This window comes from Talpa occidentalis, unplaced genomic scaffold, assembly GCF_014898055.3.
Source record: "Talpa occidentalis isolate TD23 unplaced genomic scaffold, MPIMG_talOcc4v2.1 talOcc4.4, whole genome shotgun sequence".
Taxonomy (NCBI): domain Eukaryota; kingdom Metazoa; phylum Chordata; class Mammalia; order Eulipotyphla; family Talpidae; genus Talpa; species Talpa occidentalis.
This window is the reverse complement of record NW_023604295.1, coordinates 104,269,803-104,294,626: the sequence shown is the minus strand read 5'-3', so window position 1 is coordinate 104,294,626 and position 24,824 is coordinate 104,269,803. Positions and strand designations below refer to the sequence as shown.

The 24,824-nt window shown below is 37.1% G+C and overlaps 1 protein-coding gene across 4 annotated transcripts in view; it reads right to left on the bottom strand.

Moving 5' to 3' along the window:
* SGCZ (sarcoglycan zeta) overlaps window positions 1–24,824 on the bottom strand; it is an 874,970-nt gene that overhangs the window by 786,893 nt on the left and 63,253 nt on the right. Inside the window, exons 1-2 of one of the 4 annotated variants that reach the window (XM_054700822.1) lie at window positions 5,004–5,352; window positions 4,012–4,106 (exon numbers count right to left, since the gene is read on the bottom strand). The exons of 2 other annotated variants lie outside the window; for them this stretch is intronic. The gene's annotated coding sequence lies outside the window, so the exon portion shown is untranslated. Of the gene's footprint in view, window positions 1–4,011; window positions 4,107–5,003; window positions 5,353–24,824 lie in introns of those variants that run through there. One more of the 4 variants, XM_054700823.1, reaches the window with a different exon arrangement.

The following is a 24,824-nucleotide window of genomic DNA, read 5'->3' as shown; positions in this document are numbered from 1 at the left end:
AGTTCTGCAAGGGACAGTGGATTCTAGAGACAGCCCAAATTTACCAACTAGACACCAGTTTAGAACAAGCCTAAGAGCCAAGTATATGAGTACAAGATGAAAGGTACACAAGACAGATAGTCTAACTTCTCACTAACGTGCCCAACAGGACAGTCAATACAATTTTTGAACAAGGACTCATTGAGTGGTTGTAAATTACTTCTTCAATAAAAAGCATCAAAAAATCTCCTATAGTTCTGGGTTGTTGTTTTTTGTTCTTCTTTTTTTTTTTTTCCACATTTTCCCAGGCACTGAATGGTCAAACTAAATTTGTTATGTTCTAGCCAGCCCTCCTGCTTTAAGCATAAGATTTTGAATGCAAATTAAAACAATAATGAAATATTACTTTTCACTTACATCATGCTAAGATGAAAATCATTGATAAAACCAGCTTTAATGAGTTTGAGGAAAATTGGCACTCTTAAAGACTGCTGCTAGAATTATCAACTGCAAGAAATTTTCCTGGAGGGTAATTTGGCAATCTGTTTCAAAATTCAAACGCATATTCACTGACCCAGCAATTCAACTTCTAAAAATACACGCTAATAATCAGACAAGTGTTCAAAGATATAGTACAAGGATATTCCATTGATAATAGAGAATAATTAGAAACAAACAAAAAAAAAGTACATCAATAGGGATCTGGAAACATTATGGAACACCATACAAAGGAATACAGTGTAGTCATTAAAAATAATAGTATATGTCTATATTTAGTTATATGGGAAAAATCTGTGATGTGTTGGCAAGTCATAGAAGCAAACTACAAACAGCCGCCTGTAGAAAATATTCATTGAGAAAATGTCTGAGACTCGAGACCAAAATGTATGCAGTAGTTATTCAGGCTTGTGTATTAACGAGTAATATTTCTTACAAAATTATGTATTGGCTGAATATTTTATAAGATGCATTGTTTTTATAATTAAAAATATATATAATACTCACACTTCATACATAGTTTTTAGATAATCTGTACTTACCTTCATTGACACACCCAAACTACTTTTGTACATCAAAATCTAATTTTTATAAATCATCTGAAAAACAAATATTTTTAAAATCCCACTGAACAACTAATCCTATTGACACAACTAATTATAAAGCAATATATGGCCTGCCTCAACAGCAGTGTTTGTTTGTATGTTTTCTGTCATTTCTAAAACTTAGAGGAATCTGAAAATAACATACTAATAATGTTGATAAGATAGGTAATTTTTAGAAAAAGCTAAAATTGAAGGAAAAAATGTTTGCCATGCCAAATATATAAAATGTAAAATCTCAAACTTATACTGGGTTTAAATCAGCCAGTTGTTTTAATAAGTATATTAACTGACCCGGAACTTCCCTTTTGAGAAGGTTCCCTTCTCAAAAACTGGGAACCATAATGCCTGCTAAGCATAGGTAAAGTCATGTGATCTAATCCTCAACCCCCACACCTCCACCACTGTCTCACACTCACCCACTCACTCATAGAGTTGAGTGGAACAAGACTCTGCCAGAGATTTGGATCAGAACAAAGTAAATAAAGTTGGTTCCTGTTGGTGTTTGATGTCAGTGTTTCCACTTAAACTACATTTGTGTGGCCTGTTACTATTTGGAACTCTCTAATCTCTGGTGGGCAGCATCTATCCAATAATATGTAATTTCTGGTATCCACACCCTGTGTAATCTACTCTCCTGGAGTATGCATTGGACTTACTGACTTGTTTCTAATTTATAGAATACGGTCAATACGATGGGCCCTACATGATGGACTGTATTTGGCTTCAATTTTAGATTATTAGATTACCTCTCCTTCTATCTATTTCAATTTCTATATTTATTCTCTATCTGTGTCTGTCCTATATCTCTATCTCTTTCTCTGTCATGGGAGTCCAGCCACAGTGTAGAGAAGTCCATCCCATCCTGATGGAGGAGAATTGGAGGGTAAGAGTCCTTGCTGAGTATAGAGGCACTTCACCACACCTGCCAACTATGTGAGTGAGCTTCTTGGAATTGGAAATTCTAACCCTATTCAAGTCTTGAGGAATTGAATAAGTCCTGATAAGCAGCCCCAGCTAAAGCATGACTGTGGGAGAGATCCTGGACCAGATCCATTCAAATAAACTGCTCCCAGGAACCTGACCAACATAAATTGTGAGATGATAAATATTTGTCATTTAGGTCACTCAATTATGGGATAATTTGATATGTTGTGAAAGATTAAAAATGTGTAATATATTATTGAAACCTCTCTATGCTCTATTATGGGGGAAATGGACAATATTAAATAACATCAGGAAAAAACTAGAAATATACTGAAAATTATGTTGAGCATTAAAGGTCTAAATAGCAATTTTTATCATTTTTAGCTCTCTGGGAATAAAATATCATTTGTAGCTTAATACTTATATTAATCTGTGAGTAGACGACCTATTATAAGAGGAAAGGCTTGAAAAATCCAAAATACCAAAGCAACATTAAACTGAACTCAATGGTCTTCAGACCTGTGGTAAAGGAGAAATTTAAAGTGAAAACAAGAAATTATCATAAAGTCATAACTTTTTTATTATTATTTGAATTTCCTTCTGAGAGAATTAAATTTATATTGTTTATTTGTTTGTTTGCTTGTTTTGAGTTAAAAATCAGGGTGTCCTGAAATAATGAAAGCTATTTGATTTCTAACAATGAAGAATGTTAAAGAGTTAAGAATGCAGTTTAGAATTGCTAAATCGCAGGAAACACGTTGCTTTACTAAGACTGGAAGAACAACACAAAATAAGAACAGTTAAACAACATATATGTTAAAAAAAGAAAGAGTAAATGGAAATTTCAGACTTAGAAAAATATCAGCAGCAATCCTGGAGCACGGTGGATGGAAGGCAATCAATAGGAAATAAACAACTATCCTGGCAAAAGAGTTTGAACAGCCATGACTTGTGGTAGAATATCCAGACACTATAAAAGCAGATCTTTGCAAGCTCCAAGCCACAGATGTCAAAACAGATATTAGGAAGATCGGAAACATGACAGAAGAGCAATGAAAACAGTTATCTTATCATCAATTTGAGAAAATGAAAAGACATTGAGAGGAATTGAGAAGATATAAATCATAGTCATTTGGGATAAATAGTTTTTTAAAAAGGTATTTAACTTATCAGCTGAAGAATTTTATTAAAGATATGCTAGGGTATGTATATATGTTACACACACAAAAAAAAAATCATTTTATTTTAATGTCTCAATTAGGAATGTTAGTATATTGTCTGGAGCAAAAGTACCTGAACAAATATATATTTGTCTGGTCTCCTGATTACTATAGTGATTTCCAGGCAAAGGCAGTTCTTAGCAAAAGTAGATGACCTGGTAGAAAACCCTACTTCCCCTAGATGACCTGGTAGAAAAGGGACTGCATAAGTTTGGAGTCCTTCCTGTACTCTGTAAGCCTCAAATAAATCAATGTATGAAGTTGTAGTCTAGTATAGATATCTTGTACGGTGGTCACAAAAAACTTAATCAATTTATTTTTATCTTAATCAAAGAACATAGAAAATTATTTGAGACACTATATACTCCCAGGAATGGTATATAACTTAAACTATTCCAGATCTACAGGAGACAAGTAGACCTATAATATACATAGTGGATGGTGCAGGCCATCAGCGACTAATTTTCTCACAAACCCACTTGGATGGATAGACTGACTAAATACCAAGATTTAACTTTTGAGCTTTTGCCACCAAAATCAATGCCTCACATATAACTTCATAAAAAATATACTGAAAGCATATTGCAGCCAAAGTGGAATTTGCACCTCATATTTAAAAGCAGAGCGTTATAAAACTAACTCTATCACCTCACTAATGGGAAAATGCCAGAGCAGTTTGCCAGATACAACAGAACCCAGAGTCTGTATTAGTTATTTTTCAGTAGTTTTGCTACTAAAATTCCAATGGCTCAAAAGGACAGAGGTGTATTTCTCATTCACAGTACCTGTTGGCTGTGGTCAGCTGCTTCTTGGTTCCATGTGTCCCTTCATTGGGAGAGTCATGCTAAAGAAGGTTCCCTCATCAGGAATATGTCGTTGTCTGGAGAGAAGGAGCAAAGATGGGACTATGCAACTTTTGCTCTGCCTCAGCATGCATCACTCCCATCAACCAGAGTGTCACATGCACCAGGCTCACATGAGGGGTGTGGAAGTCTAAGAATCCCATGGAAAGGGCTACCAAGAGAGGACATGCAGATAGATTCTAGTACAGAGGGTAGCAAATACACTGAGCAAATAGTACTAGATGGGGAGGGTGGGTATGGGGAACAAAGTGAGGAGGGGGCCCAAGGGACTTTGGTGGAGGACTGTGGGTGCTTTGGTGGTGGGGGTGGTGTGGTGACATATATCGGAAAGGTGTAAGCCTGACTCTGAATCATATATGGGTGTTGTAAGCCAATGTTATCTCAATAAGAAATAATACAATTAAGAAATGACGAGTAGTATAAGCTGCCATAGTAAGAGAAAGGAACACTGTGGCACCATGGCCTGTCTGAGTTACAACCAAAAAGGCAGTCAGCAATTCATGCAGAAAAAGTAGAGGGGAGAAATGAAGTACTGACCAAAAATTGACACCAAAGGAAGAAAATAAACCAATTTTAAAATAAGAAAGAAAAAGTAGAGGGAACAGCCATCCTCCAGAAATGACTGAAGAAAGCTTTCCATTTAAAGCCAAATTTTAAGCAATTATAAACAAAAGTTGGGAACATCTTATAAATCCACTGAGAATCTCAGTCAAGACTCTAATGTCCAACGTTCAGACCCTGCCAGCATTCATCTAAGTGCATCATTTGAGGAAATTTTGGTAAAGGTTGTCAAAAGCCAAAAATGTTTTCTGTCATTATTTTTTAGGAACTTTATTCTCGAGCAACCTTATTTCTACTTTCTGTTTAAGAGTCTGTGGCAGAACAAGTTACGGGCATTCTGTGCCGTTTCTTACCCTCTTAGTGGCCTGAAGTGAGAGATGCTAAGTATCTTCTGTGGAACGGGGGCAATTCTGGCCTCAGCGGAACGGCTGAATGGGCAAGGAAGACACACGCACGACGTCCTGCCAGTCTGCAACCTCTGGCTGTGTGGCAGTCGCAGTCCATTCACCCTGAATTTCCTCCTTGGTCACTGTCTTTTCACCAGCGCCTGCTCTTGCCCTCTAATCGCCTCAGGGGCTCTGTGGAAGCCGGGACCAGATAGGCCCTCCCGCGGGGGCTCATGGGAGATGCTGCCGCGCATGCGCAGAATGCCCGGCCAGCCTCCACCTGTGCTGCTGAGTGAGCTCCCTGTGGTTGCATGGGGTGAGGATGCCCACGTGAAGCAGAGGAGCATCCTCACCATGCACAGCAAGGATAGGCAGGTTAACAGAAGACACCTCTGGGAGAAGCGGGTGGTCAGTACCGGCATTAGTAATAGGAACTGCAGCTCCTGGAAGGCTTGGACCTGGTTAGTGAAGATTCCTGGAGTGAAGCAGCAAACCTGGTGACAGCAGCAAACCTCAGCATGGCTTGCTGGCCAGTATTCCTGGAGGTTATGACTCTGACATCTGTCAGGTTTTCAGTATCAACAATGCCACAGCTGCTACAGCATTTTTCCCAGGTTTTCTTCATTTATAATATAGATGCCAACATTTTTCCATTTTAGATGTACTGTTCCATTTGAAAGTCATGGTGCCTCCTAAGTGGGTTTCTGCTGCAAGGAATTTTCCTGCTGTTTCACTCTCAGGCCATCAGGACTCCTAAAATTGCTGAAGTTTCCCTTTAGGTTACAGCAGGAATCCAGGACATGTTGTATGGACCATTCTATAGCTAGCATGGAGAGGCATAAACATATTCTTATTTTTACCTAGAAGTTCCAATTTTGGGGATGTTCCCTCATTAGACATTCATAAAGTAATATAAAAGACACAATCATGAGTATGTTCAGCCCAGCAACACATATAAAAACAACCAACTGGAAATAATTTCATAATTGAGTTGTAAGATTGGCTTGTAATATGTAGCACAAACCTGGTTTGGGAAAAAATTAAGTATGTTTTTATGCACAAAAATACTGTGAAGATAAAAGCCAAAATGCTAACAATGACTAGATGATATGTTTGTGGGTAGCTATGATTTTTTACCATGTTTTATTCCATTTTTCAGGGAAAATAATTACTTTAAAATGGTTCATTTCCAAAGCTCAGACTGGATAATTCCTGAAAGACTGAGGCCTTCGTTCTCGGTGGTTTTACATTAAAGCCTATGAAAATGATCACCCTAACCTTGTGGGATTTGATCTGCTGTCACCTTTGATTTATGAATTCCCACATGAGAATTCAACAAGGTTGTCATAGTAAAAATTCATTGTATCTGCATAGTGAAATCGTTCTTGATTTAGAATATACTACATATTAAATGTTGTATATGCTATATAGAGAATATATGTAAAAAAGCTACGAAATTCTTGTCTTAATTTGCTATTTTTCACTAATATCACTTTCCAAGCAAGAAATGACAATGCCATGGTTTTCAAAATATTCATATCATAGCGAAAGGCCTTTTCTCAAGACCCTTTGACCTTGCTATAGGTAATAATTTAAAGAAATGTCCTCTCAAATATTATCTGTTCTCTGAGAATCATTCATGAAGAACATGAGCAGAGAACCTAAAATGTTGGAAGCACATAGAGTTGCTGCTTTTTATCCCTTGAGATAATACAAAAGCAGAAAAAAGCAAAAACAAAAACAAACATTTCTGTCAACTGAACCCGCATGTAGGTAGATGATTTAATTTTATTCTTATTCATGAATATTTTTCCTTCTGCTCACAATTTGATTTTTTGCTTATAAGAATAGCACTGCATTTTTTCCCTTTGTTTTTTGCCAAGAAAGGAAAATGAAAAAACAAACATAGAAGACTTGTGTGATTGATAAAAAATATATAGGTTTTATAACTCATGCCTCTTGTCTTTTTGGCTTACGGTGCATAGGTCAAGGAGGCTGCCATTTCAGAAGGAAGTCCTGGGTATCCTAGGCTTTTAATCCTGGAACACATCACCATTTGTTGCCCTTTACTTTAAAATAGCACACACAGATTTACTGCACACACACACACAGACACACCACGCCCTGACTGAAATCCTAAAATGCTAGATCACTGTCTTCTAACACTTTATAGGAAGCACTTTATTCTTTCGCTGAGAGAGCTGTGCTAAAGAAGGACCCACCCTCTGGAATAAGCCATTCATTCCATTCCTTCTCTACAAACAAAACCGTATTACAAGAAAGATAACTCCTGGACCTTCCTATAAAAAGAACATTGAGAACTTCTCAACGTTGCTTCTTCCCAGGGACCTTTGCTTCCCACGTTCATTCCAGGCTTGCTCCTGCCCAGCAACTCACACAGCTATCTTAACTTTTTCGCTGTTACTGGTTCTCTTTTCCTGTCTTTATATAAGACTTGCTGTTTGTCACCCACTTCATAGATATTAGCATCTCTAACCCCTGTCACTTTCTATATCTTCCTCTCTCGGTGTCTTTTATTTCCTCTCCTCTCCATCTCTTATCACAACTTTCCTACTTTTCCACAAATAAAAGTGATGACAATTTAGAGTCTTCACTCATGAGGGCATCCTTTTCCTCCCTCACATCACCAGATACCAGGATCCTCATTTCTCCCTGTTCATCGCCTGTCATCCTTTCTTTCAGGTCCTAAAGGTCATAACCCGAACCATAAATCTTCCCCTTCTGGTTATTTTTTATGGCATCTGAGATTCCAAGAAGGTTGTTCTCCCCATAACTGGGGTGTGTGTGTGAGTGTGTGTGTGTAAATCCAAAATGAAGTGGTAGTATTTGATATATACTTGGTTTAAAGAGACTCCTTCAGTATTTAATCTTCATGTTTCATAGTGTGATTTAATATTTTACATGAGTAGTATGAAGGAAAAATATGACTATTTTATGCTAAAACTTACTGGAGCATATTCAGAATACTAAGGAAGGGTAATAATTCTTTTCATTTAGAAATTCATTTGGAACTTATAATTCATTTGGAATTCATAGTTCATGTGGAAAATGCCTTGATAAGCTCTTTGAATATAAATGGTGAGGCCTGAAGGACCCGGTCTCCCAAATAATGATAGATGAGTTTAGAATTTCCCAAGCAGTTTTGTTTTGATATAAAAGGTGAGGGTCATAGAGATAGGGAGATCAAGAATAATGAACAAAGATCTGGGGGAAGGAAGACCTTAGAAATATGAGGTGAAGTCTGAGCCTAAGGAGGCTATGATTTGTCTGTGTTTGGGGAATGGCAACACAGACTGTGTTTGGCGACACAGTTTCTATGTTGGCAGAAAACTTTGTAGCCTAGGGATATGTGACATTAAATTTCAAGTTAATTCCTGCCCGATGATTCCTGCCTTTCTGGACCCACAAATCTTGTAGTCTATTACCTATAAATTTGCTACAATCTTCTGCTGATGGGAATTTAGGGTGATGAAGTAAGAGAGACTGTGTCCAGGTGGACCAGAAAGAGAAAAAAACATTATCAAGATATGAAATCTTTTTATGTTTTTAATTGTGGTTAAATACACATAACATAAAATTTGCCATCTTCAACGTTTTTAAGCATACAGTTCTATAATTTTTAGTACATTAACACTGCTGTAAAGCCAATCTCCAGAACTTTTTTTTTTTCATTTTGCACAACTGAAACTCTAACCTATTAAATCTCCTGTCTCTGAATTTGACTATGCAAGTACTCATGTGAGTGAGTGGAATCAAAGAGGATTTGTCATTTTGTGATGTCATATTTCACTTGGCATAATACCTCATGCTTCATCCATGTTATAGCATGAATCACAATTTCTATGGTCTATATATACCACAATTCATTTATCAACTTACCTACTGAAGGACATATGAGTTGCTTCTTCCTTCCACTTTTTGATTATTGTAAATAACACTACCATGAACATAGTTGTGAGATGAATGAGAGTCAGCTCATCAGTCCACTAGCCTAGATTGACATAAAAACATAACCCTATTTTCCCAGAGGGTCAGCTTTGAAAATGGGACAACTATATATGTGAATTACATGTGCAAGTGTTTTGTTTCCATTCTTAACTTCCCTTAGTGTCACCTTTCCCGAAACACCCTTCCCATGAACTATATTTAATATTGTGATTTCCTCATTCCCTGAAACACTCCACATTTCCCTCCTTCCTTTATTTTTCTCCATTTACCACTCAATATACTATTGATTTTACTTAGTTTTTTAGACATGTCTATCTTCCATCACCAGAATCAGCATTTCATCTGTTTGCCTCTGACTGTATTCTTAGCAGAAGAAAACAGCACCTGGCACCTATTAGATGCTTAACAGATTTTTGTCAAATGCATTAACTATGCAAAAATTAATGTGTGAATGAAAGCAAATAATAAAGTTTTAGGAAAGAAGAAAGATAAAAATGCAAAATTAAATCAAGAAGTGTCAACTAAGGATCTTGCATTTAATTGACAATATATAAATATGCCATGCCAAATATTTGACAATTAAGAAATTATGAAAGAAATGAGGTAAAGTGCTTCGACTATATAACTGTAGAGTTTTGCTGTAATAGAATGTTTTTTTTAATTAATTTAATTTTACCTTCTGTGCAAAACTTGCATCAAATAAAGATACAATATATAGGACATTTCATCAAATCACAAAACCAAAGTTTTCTCAGCCTTGTTAAGATGGTGGACAAATAAGGGAAGACATGCAAATAACATTACATTAGTAGAAAGTAAAAAGAGATTAGTAAAAAAGAGATTAGTGGATTAGTAAAAAGAGATGAATACCTGGGAATTTTTCTTTTCTTTTTTAAAAAGATTCATTTATTTATGGATACAAGAACTGGGGTATAGGCCAGAGGTGCAGGGGGTTAGAGGATTCACCAGATACAGAGTGAGAGCAGAACAGGCAAATTTACTGAAATACACTGCTGAGGGGAGCAGAGGGTGAGACAGGAGAGGTCTGCTGTGCCATGTGTGCTATCCCCCTGGCCAGCCGGAATCTAACTCATGCCTTAGTGGCTGGTGATAGCATGATAGCCCTGTGTCTTTAACCCCTGTGCCACCAGGGAGGCCCCCCAGGAATTTTTCAAACTAGCTAATTTTTTACTTCCTCTTGAGTTAATATCTGCCCAGCCCCCACCAAAAGGAACATTTTAAATTAGATCATTGGGGAAATGTCATTGACGTTTTATTGAATTATCTTTTGTGTCTTTACTGCAAGCTACATGGAAGTTACTTTAAAGGATAACCATATTTTCTTCAATTTCAAGAACAAAGGATTAATTTTTTCTGAATTAGTTTTGTTTTTATAGATATTTTGATAATCAGATATTAATTCAAGAAAAGAACCACCTCTCTCCAAGTTTCGCAACCATGTCCTAAAAAAGGCAACCTTTGAAATCACAGCCTAGAATTGCTTTATATTTTTTATGAACGTTAGATAATCGTGGCTCTGTGAAATGGATTATATCCAGGACTCCTTATTGTCATTCTCTAAACATACTGCTAATATGCATTTCTTCTCTTATTTTTTCTGTAATCTTTTAATTATTTATTAGATTTTTATAGCATCTTACCTCTAACTGGTTCAAACACTATATGGAGAGTTTTGAACAGTAAAATTGCATAAACAATTACTAAGCATTATGCTACAGTAGTAAAGCAATAATAAAACCACAGAAAAAGCCCAAACAACTCAGAAGGAGAAAATGAAGATGAAAGTAGAGAACAAAAGAAATGTGGTAAGAGTAGGTAGCAATACATTTGCATAATAAATTAACTTCTTTAATTAACTATTCTATAATCACCTCATGCTTACTTATATCTCCTAAGCATTCTGTGACTGGGGTTTTCATGCACTCCAGGAAGATTACCAAGGAACTGGAAGTCTTTCATTATATTTGTTGTGTTAACATATACTTCTAGACATAATATATCTTGCTCAGGTACATCCTTTTGAGATGCATCCATCTTATTTATTGACTTATATGTTTACCATGTGTGAGGCCCTGTTATAAACACCTTTAAGCATTAATACATTAATCCTCATATCCTATATGACACCATTAATAACCTTATTTCAGAACTGAGGAAACTGAGGCACAGCTACTAAATGTCAGATCCAAGGTTATGTCTCAAGACTATCAGAAGTCGCGTTTATATATGCTACATTTATATATGCTCTTAAGCTAGAAATTATAACACCAAATAAACGTCATTCTATTTTCTTTTACTGTATTGTCTATTTTTTCATTCATTCACTCTTGAAGTTATAATAAAACTAGGTAATATTCCTTATGTTATTTCTTAAGGAAAAAAGGTCTAGTAATGATTGCTTAAACAGAGAATCTAAAGTAATTTAAATTTAATTAATGTTGATTTACTTGGTTGGTTACAGTTAGCTTTAGATTCATGTTCTTATTATATAGAGCTTGAGGACCTCTTTTAACCCTTAAAATCTCTCTCTTACTTAGAGCAATTTGTCATTTATTGAACAAGACAAATGCCAAATGTGGCAAACTAAGTTTCATCTTCCAGGGAAAAATTTAATTTCTAACAGCATAGTTCTCTATGGTTCAAATATCTTATTTGGCATTATCTTAGTATGGAATAAGCTATTTAATTCAATCAAAGATATTAATTTCCAATAAAAAAAACATAATGTATCAGTATTCAAACCACTGTGGTTAAAAGAAGCAACTAAATGATACCATTCACTTGGGTAACTAAGAAAGCAATCATTCAATTTAGATGGCAACTGAAGAATCTTCTGCTAATACAAATAGTTGAAGGTCAGTAATTAAGTTTCTTCAGCTGTAGACCAAAGTCATTTAGCCACAAATAACATTATGCTGCCATCTGACCTATGTTTTCCATACATGCCTGACATCTGCAGTTTGCTAGAGTAGGGTAAGGAAAAAAATGTCAGGCTTTTCTGCCCTCCCGCCATCAGGAGAGATGATGGATCCTTGCAGTCCTGAATGCATGCCTGATGGCGGGCACCTGGAGTAGGGTGTGGGCATAGGTAGATGGGATTCACCTGGGCTAAGACTAGGCTTTTAAGGGCGGCATCACAGGGATGCCAGCAGAAGACGAGAGAGAAGCAGAGTCTTCAGAGCCATGGGAAGAGCAGAGAGAATGTGAGAGAAGGTCAGAGAGCCCAGAGTGAAGACTTGCTGGGGGCTGGCAGGCCTCCCAGCCCCCCAGCGCCGCTGCCTGCCGTGTACCTGGTAATCTAAATAAAAACCTATAAAAGCCACCCAGGACTCTGACTCCTCCTTTACCCAGCCTGCTGGATCATAGAAAACCTGCTTTGTGGTCTTCCTGACCCCTACAGCTAGACACTTAGATATTTACACTTACTTGAAAATCATAAAACCACGGTTGGTCCACTCCTGCGTAATGACACCTTGGATCCTGAACTTTAATTTTGTTTATTCTGTCTGACTGTCAGTCACTTATACAACAAATACTATGGAGCATGTCCTTTTTCCCCAGAGGTACAGAAACAAAAGGGAAAAGTAAGATGTCCTAATCTTGAGGAAGTCATGTCTAATAGGAAAACAAAATAAAACAAAAAAATGGACAGTTGTCTACACCTGCTTAGTCAAGGCAGTTCTTGGAAACTATTCTGTTACTATAGATAAAATTCCTTCTTTGCACCCCAGCCTCTAAACTGTTTTCTTAATGAAGAGACAGGAGAATGTGACAATCCATTTTGAATAAAGAGTTCACCACATCATGTTTCCTTACATCCAGATGCCCATTCTAGCCACCATTTCCCAAAAGTCTCTGGAAAATGTTCTATACAAAATAAATATTCTTTAATGTGAACAATACACCTTTCACATATATTACTATATTGACTTAACATATTTAAGATTGCCATAAAAAATCAACCAGAGTTTTTTATAGAAATCTTCCAAAATGGAGAAAGTGTAAGAAATTATAAAACATCGGTGAATAAATCAGTTCAAAAGGAGTTGTACTGTTATGTTATCCTATGAAATGATTTGGAGAAATGAAAATGAAAAAATCTAGATTATTTTATTTGGCACTGTCTGTATTCTAAATTGAATTGATTATAAAACTGTCATTTATACTAACAAATAAATATGATAGGATTCTCTAAAATACAAATAAAAGTGAAAACAATATCTTAAAACAATAGAAACTAAGGCAACATGGCGGTGAGGAGACGCTGCGAGTAAGATCTCCCATTAAAAAAAGTTAATAGGGAGGAAAAGCGGCAGGTCCCAGTGAGAACTGGGACATGGAAGATAAACGGGTGACGCCAGCGAACTGCCCGAAGAAGAAACTGGCCATAAAAGAAGACTAGAAGGGAGGGAAGCGCAGAACCCTGCTCCCCTCCCCGCCACAGAGGCGGCACTCTCTGACCGGCAGAGAGGAGGAAACAACAAACCAAAACGACCCACAAGAACAAACGACGCAGCAAGCGGGACTGTGAGTGGAAAGGAACTATTGCAGCCACCACACCCCGTGAACGGGAGCTGAGGCGAACCCTGCAGGATCCACCACGGTGGTGAGCGAACGGCTCCAGGCACCATTAGAGAAGAACAAAGACCCCGGGAGACGCGCACACAGCCCGGGCTGCCGGTAAGCCTGCGCGGAAACGCGGCGCGCTCGGCGCGCTTGAAAAGCAAGTGCAGACCGGATCGCGGCTGCCCAGGTCCCCGCGCCTGCGACCTAGGCTTGCGGGGAGACGACCTAGGCTTGCGGGGAGACGCGCGGAGGTCCTCACTGAGGTGAAGGTCCCTCCCTGAGTGAGCAGGAACCAGGCGCCCAGGCACGGGAGCGGTGCAAAAGGCGCCATTCCCGCGCCACTGAACTGGGCTACAGCCCGCGTCCTGGAACTGAGGGCTTTGAACTGAGACCCGGGGCACGAAAATTCGGGGCGTGGTTTCTCCACGACGTGTGGGCACAAGGCAGACACAGCACCCAAAGCTGTTGAGGTGTACCCTACCATTCCTGCTCTGTTCTCTGTCCCACGTGTTGGGGGGAGGCGAAAAACAGCCCCCCAAGGACAATAGGAGAGATCTCTGGCGCCACCTAGCGACCAGGAAAAAAAAAAGTCACTAACACCCTATAAACAGGACATATCTTAAGACTGCTTGAAAAGGGCAGGTTTCTGGAGGACCCAGTGGCCAGCCAGGAAGTTATTCCACGCCAGGCCCTTCCGACCCAGTCTGAGCCCACAGAGGGAGCAGGCACCCACGTCCGGGGCAGACAGGGTGCGCAGAAGAGTGTGCCTGAAACCGGAGGCGCAGGGACTGCATCCCGCTTCGCCATTTGAGAACAGGGACATTTCTTCAGTAAAAACTGCCTAAATCCAGCAGAAAGCTCCCCCAGAAGACAGAGATGGCTCCTGGAAGAGCCAGAGGGGAGCGGAGAAGTTCACCCAAGATGTCAGTCAGTCCGAGCAACACAGTGTCCCAACGCATACGACAATTAGAAAACAGACAGTAGGGAGTAGAAGAACCACACGCAACCTAAAAACTCCTCAGGAAAGAAGCACACCAAAAAGAAAACCACTCCCCAGATTGCAACGACAGCAACTTGGAAGAACTTCTGAGCCTTCCAGAAAGAGAATTTAAAATTGCCATGATTAAAAAAGTGATAGATCAGAAGAAGGAAATTGAGTCCCTAAAGAGGGAAGTAAGAGAAATGCAGGAGATCAAAGAATTAATGGAGGAACTAAAGAACTCTGGGAAAAGCAATGAAAGCAGAATAGATGAAATGGAAGAACGAATAAGTAATCTTGAAGACACAGAAATAAAAGAACCAAAACAGAAAAGGAAAGAGAAGTACGAAGGAAAAGAATGAAGAAAGACTTCGGGAACTATCTGACTCCATGAGGAAAGGAAATATAAGAGTTATAGGAATTCCAGAAGGAGAGGAGAGAGATGTAGGAACAGAGAAAATATTCATGGATATAATTGAAGAGAACTTCCCAAATGAGAAGAAGGAGCTGAAAATTGATATACAAGAAGCAAGAAGAACACCAAACTTCCACGACGAAAGGAAAAACACAGCAAGACACATAATAGTAAAGCTCCCAAGAATCCAGGACAAGGAAAAATATGAAGCTGACAAGAGGGAAGAAACAGATAACATTCAAAGGAAAACCAATCAGGCTGACATCAGACTTCTCTGAAGAAACACTACGGGCAAGGAGAGAGTGGAGGGACATAGTCAACAGACTCCAAGAAAACATAGTCAACAGACTCCAAGAAAACAGATGCCAACCAAGAATACTCTATCCCGCAAAGCTCTCTTCCTCCATGAAGAAAGAATATGGACCTTCCCAGACAAAGAGAAACTCCGGAATTTCATTGCGACTAAACCCCACTCCAAAAAATACTACAAGGAATCCTAAAGCCAGAACCTCAGAGGGACGAATAACAACGAAAGAAGACCAAAAAAAAAATATTAAAAGAAATAAATAAATAAAATCAAAGGAAAGACAAACATAATGGCAAATACAGATGCTAACATATCAATATTAACTCTAAATGTAAATGGACTAAACTCTTCAATAAAAAGACACAGAGTTGCAGCCTGGATTAAGAACAAAACCCAACCTTTGCTGTCTCCAGGAAAACACATTTAGCTACAAAAGATAAAAATAGGCTCAAAGTCAAAGGATGGAAAACAATCCTGCAAGCAAATGGGCCAAAAAAGAAAGCAGGAACAGCTATACTTATATCAGATAAAACAGACTTCAAACTCAAAAAAATAAAAAGAGACCCCAATGGTCACTACATTATGATTAGGGGACAATACTTCAAGAAGAAATAACACTCATTAACATATACTCACCAAACGAAAGAGCACCAAAATATATCAGACAACTGTTGTCCTCTCTGAAAACAGACATCAGAGAAAACACATATGTAGTGGGAGACTTCAACACACCACTATCAACAATGGATAGATCAACAAGACAAAAAATAAGTAAAGAAACTAAAGCTCTAAATAAGGACCTAGAGCATTTGGGCTTAACAGACATCTATAGAACACTAAACCCAAAAAAAACGGAGTACACATTTTTCTCAAGCGCACATGGATCATTCTCCAGGATCGATCACATACTGGGGCACAAGACAAACATCAACAGATACACCAAGATTGAAATCATACCAACCATCTTTTCTGACCACGAAGGCATCAAACTAGAAATAATCATAAAAAGAAGGCAAGGAACTATCCTACCTCATGGAGATTAAAAGCCACACTACTGGAAGACCACTGGACTAACGAGGAGATCAAAGAAGAAATTAAAAAATTCTTTGAATTGAATGACAAGGAGGACACCAATATCCTAAATGTATGGGATGCAGCAAAAGCAGTAATAAGAGGAAAATATATAGCAATAGAAGCTCACATCAAAAAACAAGAAAGAACTCAAAGAAACAACCTAATCTCGAAGCTCAAAGATCTAGAAAAAGAACAACAAAAAAACCCCAGAACCAGTAGAAGAAAAGAAATAATAAAAACAAAGGCAGAAATAAATGAAATTGAAACTAAAAAATCCAAAAGATCAATGAAACCAAGAGCTGGTTCTTTGAAAAAATAAATAAAATAGACAAACCCCTAGCCAGGCTCACAAAGGAAAAAAGGGAGAAAGCACAAATACACAGAATCATAAATGAAAGAGGAGAAATCACAACGGACACAGCAGAAATCAAAAGAATAATCAGTAACTACTATGACCAGTTATATGGAAACAAGTTCAACAATCTAGGAGATGGACAAATTCCTACAACTCTACAATCACCCAAAGCTAGATAAAGAAGAAATAGAACACCTAAACAGACCAATTACAAGGAGCGAAATTGAATGGTAATTAAAAACTCCCAAAAACAAAAGCCCAGGACCTGATGGATTTACAAATGAATCTACCAAACATTCAGAGACGAATTAGTGCCTATCCTTCACAAACTCTTCCAAAAAATTGAGAGGAAGGGACAATACCAAACACGTTCTATGAAGCCAATATTTACCTAATACCAAAACCGAATAAGGACAACACAAAAAAAGGAAAACTATAGGCCAATCTCCTAATGAACACTGATGCAAAATCCTCAATAAAATTTTAGCTATCAGAATCCAAGAATGTATCCATAAGATAATTCACCACGACCAAGTTGGATTCATTCCAGGGGCACAAGGATGGTTTAACATCCGAAAATCAATCAACGTTATCCAACACATCAAAAAAAGAAATATAAAACCATATGATAATATCAATAGATGCTGAGAAAGCTTTCGACAAAGTGCAACACCCATTCATGATAAAAGCCCTTGAAATTCTGGGGATACAAGGAACATACCTCAACATCATAAAGGCCATCTATGACAAGCCAACAGCCAGTATCATTCTCAATGGTGAAAAGCTGAAAGCAATTCCATTAAGATCTGGAACAAGACAAGGATGTCCACTCTCACCACTGCTTTTCAATATAATACTGGAAGTCCTAGCCAGAGCAATAAGACAAGAAAAGACATCCAAGGAATCCAAATAGGAAAAGAATAAAAGTCAACACTATTTGCAGATGATATGATAATATACATAGAGAACCCCAAAATCTCCACAGAAAAACTAATTCAACTCATCAATCAATTCAGTAAAGTGGCAGGATACAAAATCAACACGCAAAAGTCAGTAGCCTTCCTATACACAAACAATAAATCTGAAGAAGAAGAAATCAAAAAAACACCCCTTTTATTATCGAAACAAAAAATCAAATATATGGGAATAAATCTAACAAAAGAGGTAAAGGACCTATACAAAGAACTATAAAAACACTGTAAAAGAAATAGAAGAAGACACAAAGAAATGGAAAGACATCCTGCTCATGGATTGGAAGAATAAAACATTATTAAAATGGCCATCCTAAAAAGCAATATACAGATTCAATGCTATTCCAATCAAAATCTCAATGGCATTCTTCAAAGAAATAGAACAATTATTGATGAAATTCATATGGAATCACCAAAAACCCCGAATAGCCAAAGCTCTACTGAAAAAAAAAAGAAATGGAGGCATCACACTCCCAGACTTCAAACTATACTACAAAGCCATATCATCAAAACTGCATGGTATTGGAACAAGAACAGACATACAGACCAATGGAATCGAATAGAAATCCAGAAATAAACCCACAGATTTATGGTCAACTAATCTTTGACAAAGGAGCAAAGACTATGCATTGGAGCAAAGAAAGTTTGTTCGATAAATGGTGCTGGGAAAACTGGGCTACATGCAAAAGAATGAAGCTTGACCACTACCTCACACCATACACAAAAATCAACTCAAAATGGATTAAAGAACTAGACATAAGACCTGAAACCAATAAAATACATAGAAGGAAATAGGCGAAACACTACGGGATTTGCACATCAAAGACACATCTTTACAGACACATCACCCAAAGCAGTGATAGTGAAGAGAAAGATCAACAGCTGGGACTACATCAAATTAAAGAGCTTCTGCACAGCAAAAGAGACAATAAAAAAACAGAGAAACCCACCAACTGGGAGAACATTTTGCACCCACACTAATGATAAAGGACTGATCACAAAAATCTGCAAAGAGCTGATGAGACTCAGCAACAACAAAGAATATAATCCAGTCAAAAAATGGGCAGAAGAGCTAAAAGAAACTTCTCTGAAGAGGAAATGCAAATGGCCAACAGACATATGAAAAAATGTTCAACATCACTTGTAATCAGGGAAATGCAAATCAAAACTACCATGAGATACCATCTCACACCAGTGAGAATGGCACATATTAAAAAAACTAGCAACAACAAATGTTGGCGAGGATGTGGAGAAAAAGGAATCTTTGTGCACTGTTGGTGGGAGTGCAAACTGGTCCAACCACTATGGAGAGCTGTGTGGAGATTTCTGGACCTACTAAACATAGAGCTTCCATATGATCCAGCAATTCCACTCCTAGGTATTTACCCAAAGGACACAGAAACATCAATTCCAAAGAGCACCTGCACTCCTATGTTTATAGCAGCACTGTTTACAATAGCTAAGCTTTGGAAACAACCCAAATGCCCAAAAATAGATGACTGGATCAAGAAGATGTGGTACATATATACCATGGAATATTACTCAGCATTCAAAAAAGATAAACACATGCAATTTGCAGCAACATGGATGGCACTGGAAGGGATCATGCTCAGCGAAATAAGCCAAAAAGAAAAAGAAAAATACCGGATGGTCTCACTCATAGCAGGAATCTAGAAAACTTAAATAAGGGACCAGGAAAATGAATATAAGAAGTGAAAATCAAAATCAACAAAAAACTATGAACCAGAGACACTTTTTGGGGATGGGGGGCGGGAGGGGAAGGATTGGGGTCAGAATGGGGCATTTGCAATTGTATGGGGGAATTAAAAATAAAATTTAATATTTAAAAAAAATAAAATAAATAAATATAAAAAAAAAAAAAAAAAAAAATAGAAACTAATTTTGCTTAGAGAAAAGATAAGGAGAATGACTTTCCTTACTCTCTGTAATATAGATATTATCTGCTACCTACTTTTTAATTGAAAAAAGATAAGTAGTCTTTAAGGTAATTAGTTTTCCTGCATAATAATAGTCAAAAAAATAAAATAAAGCTTAAAGTAAAGATTTTGCAGGTTAAAAGAACTAGTATCAATTCTCATAGGAGTGACTCAGCTTTGGGAAAAAGCACCTCATGCTTGAGTAGCTGAAAACAGATCTAGAAACAGACATTCTTTCTATTTAAAATGTTTTGCTGCATTTTGCTTAATTTTGCCAGACACATGACATGGCATGTTCCTCTCCATATAATGGAGAGAACACCTGCTGAAAAGGACACAAGCCCTTTAGGGCTTCTGTGCTCTGATAATCTTTCAAAGTCAAAAAGCTATTTCTCTTTTTAGCTGGATATCCAATTAGGGGTCATGTAAAAGTTCAATTAAGTTCAGATTTCTCTTTGGCAATAATATTTTTTCCTACAAGTTATATGTTCTTCTGATATCATTTTGAATATTTTTTTGCCTCTTAATCTTGTTGCTGTGTGAGCCTTGGATCATCTTCCTTTATGACGAAGGCAAATATTAAGGCTGTTGTACTGGTTTGCTTACAATATGAGATTGTGCGTGTGTGTGTGTGTGTGTGTGTGTGTGAGAGAGAGAGAGAGAGAGAGAGAGAGAGAGAGAGAGAGAGAGATTTAATTCCTTTTAAAATCATGAACTGTTATATATTTATTTCCCACCTAATATTCTATATACAGGTGATATAATTTGAACAATAATAATAAACCTGTTAAGGAAAGATAATTTTTTAATTTATTTTTCTAAAGAATGCCAAATAAAAAATAATGAAAGGTAATCCTTGTTGACTTCCTTTTAAAAGGTAGAGAAATGAGAAGAGTGTATGAATAGTGAATTATCTCTCATTAAATCTCATTGTCCTATTTCCTTCAACTGAAAACAAAATTCTGAAGGAAAAGAAAAAAATAAGATGACAGATTTTATATCTTCTAGTAATATTTCACAATGACTCACAGTTTTGATATAATAATGTGTATGATATGTGATAAGCAATCACCCCAAAGCAAGTATTAAAGGATTCTCATGATCCCAAAATGTTCTGATATCTGTAAACCAGGAAATTAAAAATAACAAGTAATTATCATTGTTTCAGTAATATGAACAGTTTGCAATACATGCTGGCAAATACATTATCCCACCTTCCAAATGGTACAAGTGTATATACAGTCTTACATTTCAGAAGTAAGTTATAACCGAAAAAGAAGATAAACACTGTTTGAATGCAACTTTAATGAAAATAAAAAATGACAGCCTCAACAACATAAATCTGAAAATTAATTGAAGGAGAATGACAAGAAATCAAAAATGAGTGGCAAAATAAAAACAGGATTGGAAAGCACATATTTTGATCATTAGCAGGAGCATGCCAAGATTCCTTTGTCAAACAGAATGAGAAAAGGTAGGAAGAAGATACGATTTAAACTGTGTCCTACCTAACAGCCCTACAAGGCTCCAAAACAACTAAATGTTTTCATATCGTATGGTACAGGCCATTGGATATGCCAATTTCCACTGAAATTTAAATCAAAATCGTCTGCTTAATAGGTTGGCTGTAGTTATATACATTTTTTCTATGTGATAAAAATTAATTAATTACAGAAGATCACTTTTCCAGATGCATTTTATCATTTCTATGATCAGGCAAATCGACACATCAGTTATTTCAAGGAAAATGACCCTGGTCATGATTGCAAGGGGACCCTTTGACTCTAGTCTAGCTGAATGAAAATTATGAAGTCAATAAAAACAGGGAGATAGTACAAACTTACACTTCCCCAATTGATTTTAGTATTTTAAAGATATACAAAGCTATTTTTTCACAAAGATAAACAGCAATTTTGTACACTTTTTGCTTTATTGTACCATTTTTCACACTAAATCCCCAGCAACTGAATACTGTGCAAAATATGAAAACACAAATTTCATGTGACCATTGTGTGATATTAGGTAAGTTATTTGGATCAGTTTTCTCCTCTAGAAAATTGGTATAGTAAAAATAGCTCCATTATAGGATGTAAGTATCCTACACAGGTAAAGCTAATACACGTAGAGTACTTAGAACAGTTCTTAACACATAATAAACACTACAGAAGATTTTACTTTCACACAATCCCTTAAATTTCAGCCTATCTCTTTCTTTACACTAAGAATAGACAGCTTGTTGTTGACAGGATGTAGTTGAGTCTTTCTTTTATTGTCTGATGACATCTGCCTTTTATTTTTTTTTAATAATAAATTTTATTTTTATATTCCCCATACAATTGCAGCCCCCCCATTCTGACCCCAATCCCTCCCCTCCCACCCCGCCCCTAAAAGTGTCTCTGGTTCGTAGTTTTTTGTTGATTTTGATTTTCACTTTCTTATAGTTATTCGTTTTCCTGGTCCCTTATTTAAGTTTTCTAGATTCCTGCTATGAGTGAGACCATCCGGTATTTTTCTTTTTCTTTTTGGCTTATTTCGCTGAGCATGATCCCTTCAGTGCCATCCATGTTGCTGCAAATTGCATGTGTTTATCTTTTTTGAATGCTGAGTAATATTCCATGCTATATATGTACCACATCTTCTTGATCCAGTCATCTATTTTTGGGCATTTGGGTTGTTTCAAAGCTTAGCTATTGTAAACAGTGCTGCTATAAAACATAGGGTGCAGGTGTTCTTTGGAATTGATGTTTCTGTGTCATTTGGGTAAATACCTAGGAGTGGAATTGCTGGATCATATGGAAGCTCTATGTTTAGTAGGTCCAGAAATCTCCACACAGCTCTCCACAGTGGTTGGACCAGTTTGCACTCCCACCAACAGTGCAGAAGAGTTCCTTTTTCTCCACACCCTCGCCAACATTGGTTGTTGCTAGTTTTTTTAATATGTGCCATTCTCACTGGTGTAAGATGGTATCTCATGGTAGTTTTGATTTGCATTTCCCTGATGACAAGCGATGTTGAACATTTTTTCATATGCCTGTTGGCCATTTGCATTTCCTCTTCAGAGAAGTTTCTTTTTAGCTCTTCTGCCCATTTTTTGACTGGATTCTTTTCTTTGTTGTTGTTGAGTCTCATCAGCTCTTTGCAGATTTTTGTGATCAGTCCTTTATCATTAGTGTTGGGTGCAAAAATGTTCTCCCAGTTGGTGGGGTTTCTCTTTGTTTTTGCTATTGTCTCTTTTGCTGTGCAGAAGCTCTTTAATTTGATGTAGTCCCAGCTGTTTATCTTCGCCTTCACTATCGCTGCTTTGGGTGATGTGTCTGTAAAGATGTCTTTGATGTGCAAATCACGTAGTGTTTCCCCTATATTTCCTTCTATGTATTTTATGGTTTCAGGTCTTATGTCTAGTTCTTTAATCCATTTTGAGTTGATTTTTGTGTATGGTGTGAGGTAGTGGTCAAGCTTCATTCTTTTGCATGTAGCGATCCAGTTTTCCCAGCACCATTTATTGAACAAACATTCTTTGCTCCAATGCATAGTCTTTGCTCCTTTGTCAAAGATTAGTTGACCATAAATCTGTGGTTTATTTCTGGATTTTCTATTCGATTCCATTGGTCTGTATGTCTGTTCTTGTTCCAATACCATGCAGTTTTGATGATTATGGCTTTGTAGTAGAGTTTGAAGTCTGGGAGTGTGATGCCTCCATTCCCTTCTTTTTTTTCAGGAGAGCTTTGGCTATTTGGGTTTTTTGTGATTCCATATGAATTTCATCAATAATTGTTCTATTTCTTTGAAGAATGACATTGAAATTTTGATTGGAATAGCATTGAATCTGTATATTGCTTTTGGAAGGATGGCCATTTTAATAATGTTTATTCTTCCAATCCATGAGCAGGGGATGTCTTTCCATTTCTTTGTGTCTTCTTCTATTTCTTTTAACAGTGTTTTATAGTTTTCTTTGTATAGGTCCTTTACCTCTTTTGTTAGATTTATTCCCAAATATTTGATTTTTTTTTGTTTCAATAAAAAAAGGGATTTTTTTTTGATTTCTTCTTCTTCAGATTTATTGTTTGTGTATAGGAAGGCTACTGACTTTTGCGTGTTGATTTTGTATCCTGCCACTTTACTGAACTGATTGATGAGTTGAATTAGTTTTTCTGTGGAGATTTTGGGGTTCTCTATGTATATTATCATATCATCTGCAAATAGTGATAGTTTGACTTCTTCTTTTCCTATTTGGATTCCTTGGATGTCTTCCTCTTGTCTTATTACTCTGGCTAGGACTTCCAGTATTATATTGAAAAGCAGTGGTGAGAGTGGACATCCTTGTCTTGTTCCAGATCTTAATGGAATTGCTTTCAGCTTTTCACCATTGAGAATGATACTGGCTGTTGGCTTGTCATAGATGGCCTTTATGATGTTGAGGTATGTTCCTTGTATCCCAAGAATTTCAAGGGCTTTTATCATGAATGGGTGTTGCACTTTGTCGAAAGCTTTCTCAGCATCTATTGATATTATCATATGGTTTTTATATTTCTTTTTGTTGATGTGTTGGATAACGTTGATTGATTTTCGGATGTTAAACCATCCTTGTGTCCCTGGAATGAATCCTACTTGGTCGTGGTGAATTATCTTATGGATGCATTGTTGGATTCTGATAGCTAAATTTTATTGAGGATTTTTGCATCAGTGTTCATTAGGGAGATTGGCCTGTAGTTTTCCTTTTTTGTGTTGTCCTTGTTTGGTTTTGGTATTAGTGTAATGTTGGCTTCATAGAACGTGTTTGGTATTGTCCCTTCCTTCTCAATTTTTTGGAAGAGTTTGTGAAGGATAGGCACTAATTCGTCTCTGAATGTTTGGTAGAATTCATTTGTAAATCCATCAGGTCCCGGGCTTTTGTTTTTGGGGAGGTTTTTGATTACCATTTCAATTTCGCTGCTTGTAATTGGTCTGTTTAGGTGTTCTATTTCTTCTTTATCTAGCTTTGGGTGATTGTAGAGTTGTAGGAATTTGTCCATCTCCTCTAGATTGTTAAACTTGTTTCCATATAACTGTTCATAGTAGTTACTGATTATTCTTTTGATTTCTGCTGTGTCCGTTGTGATTTCTCCTCTTTCATTGATGATCCTGTTTATTTGTGCTTTCTCCCTTTTTTCCTTTGTGAGCCTGGCTAGGGTTTGTCTATTTTATTGATTTTTTC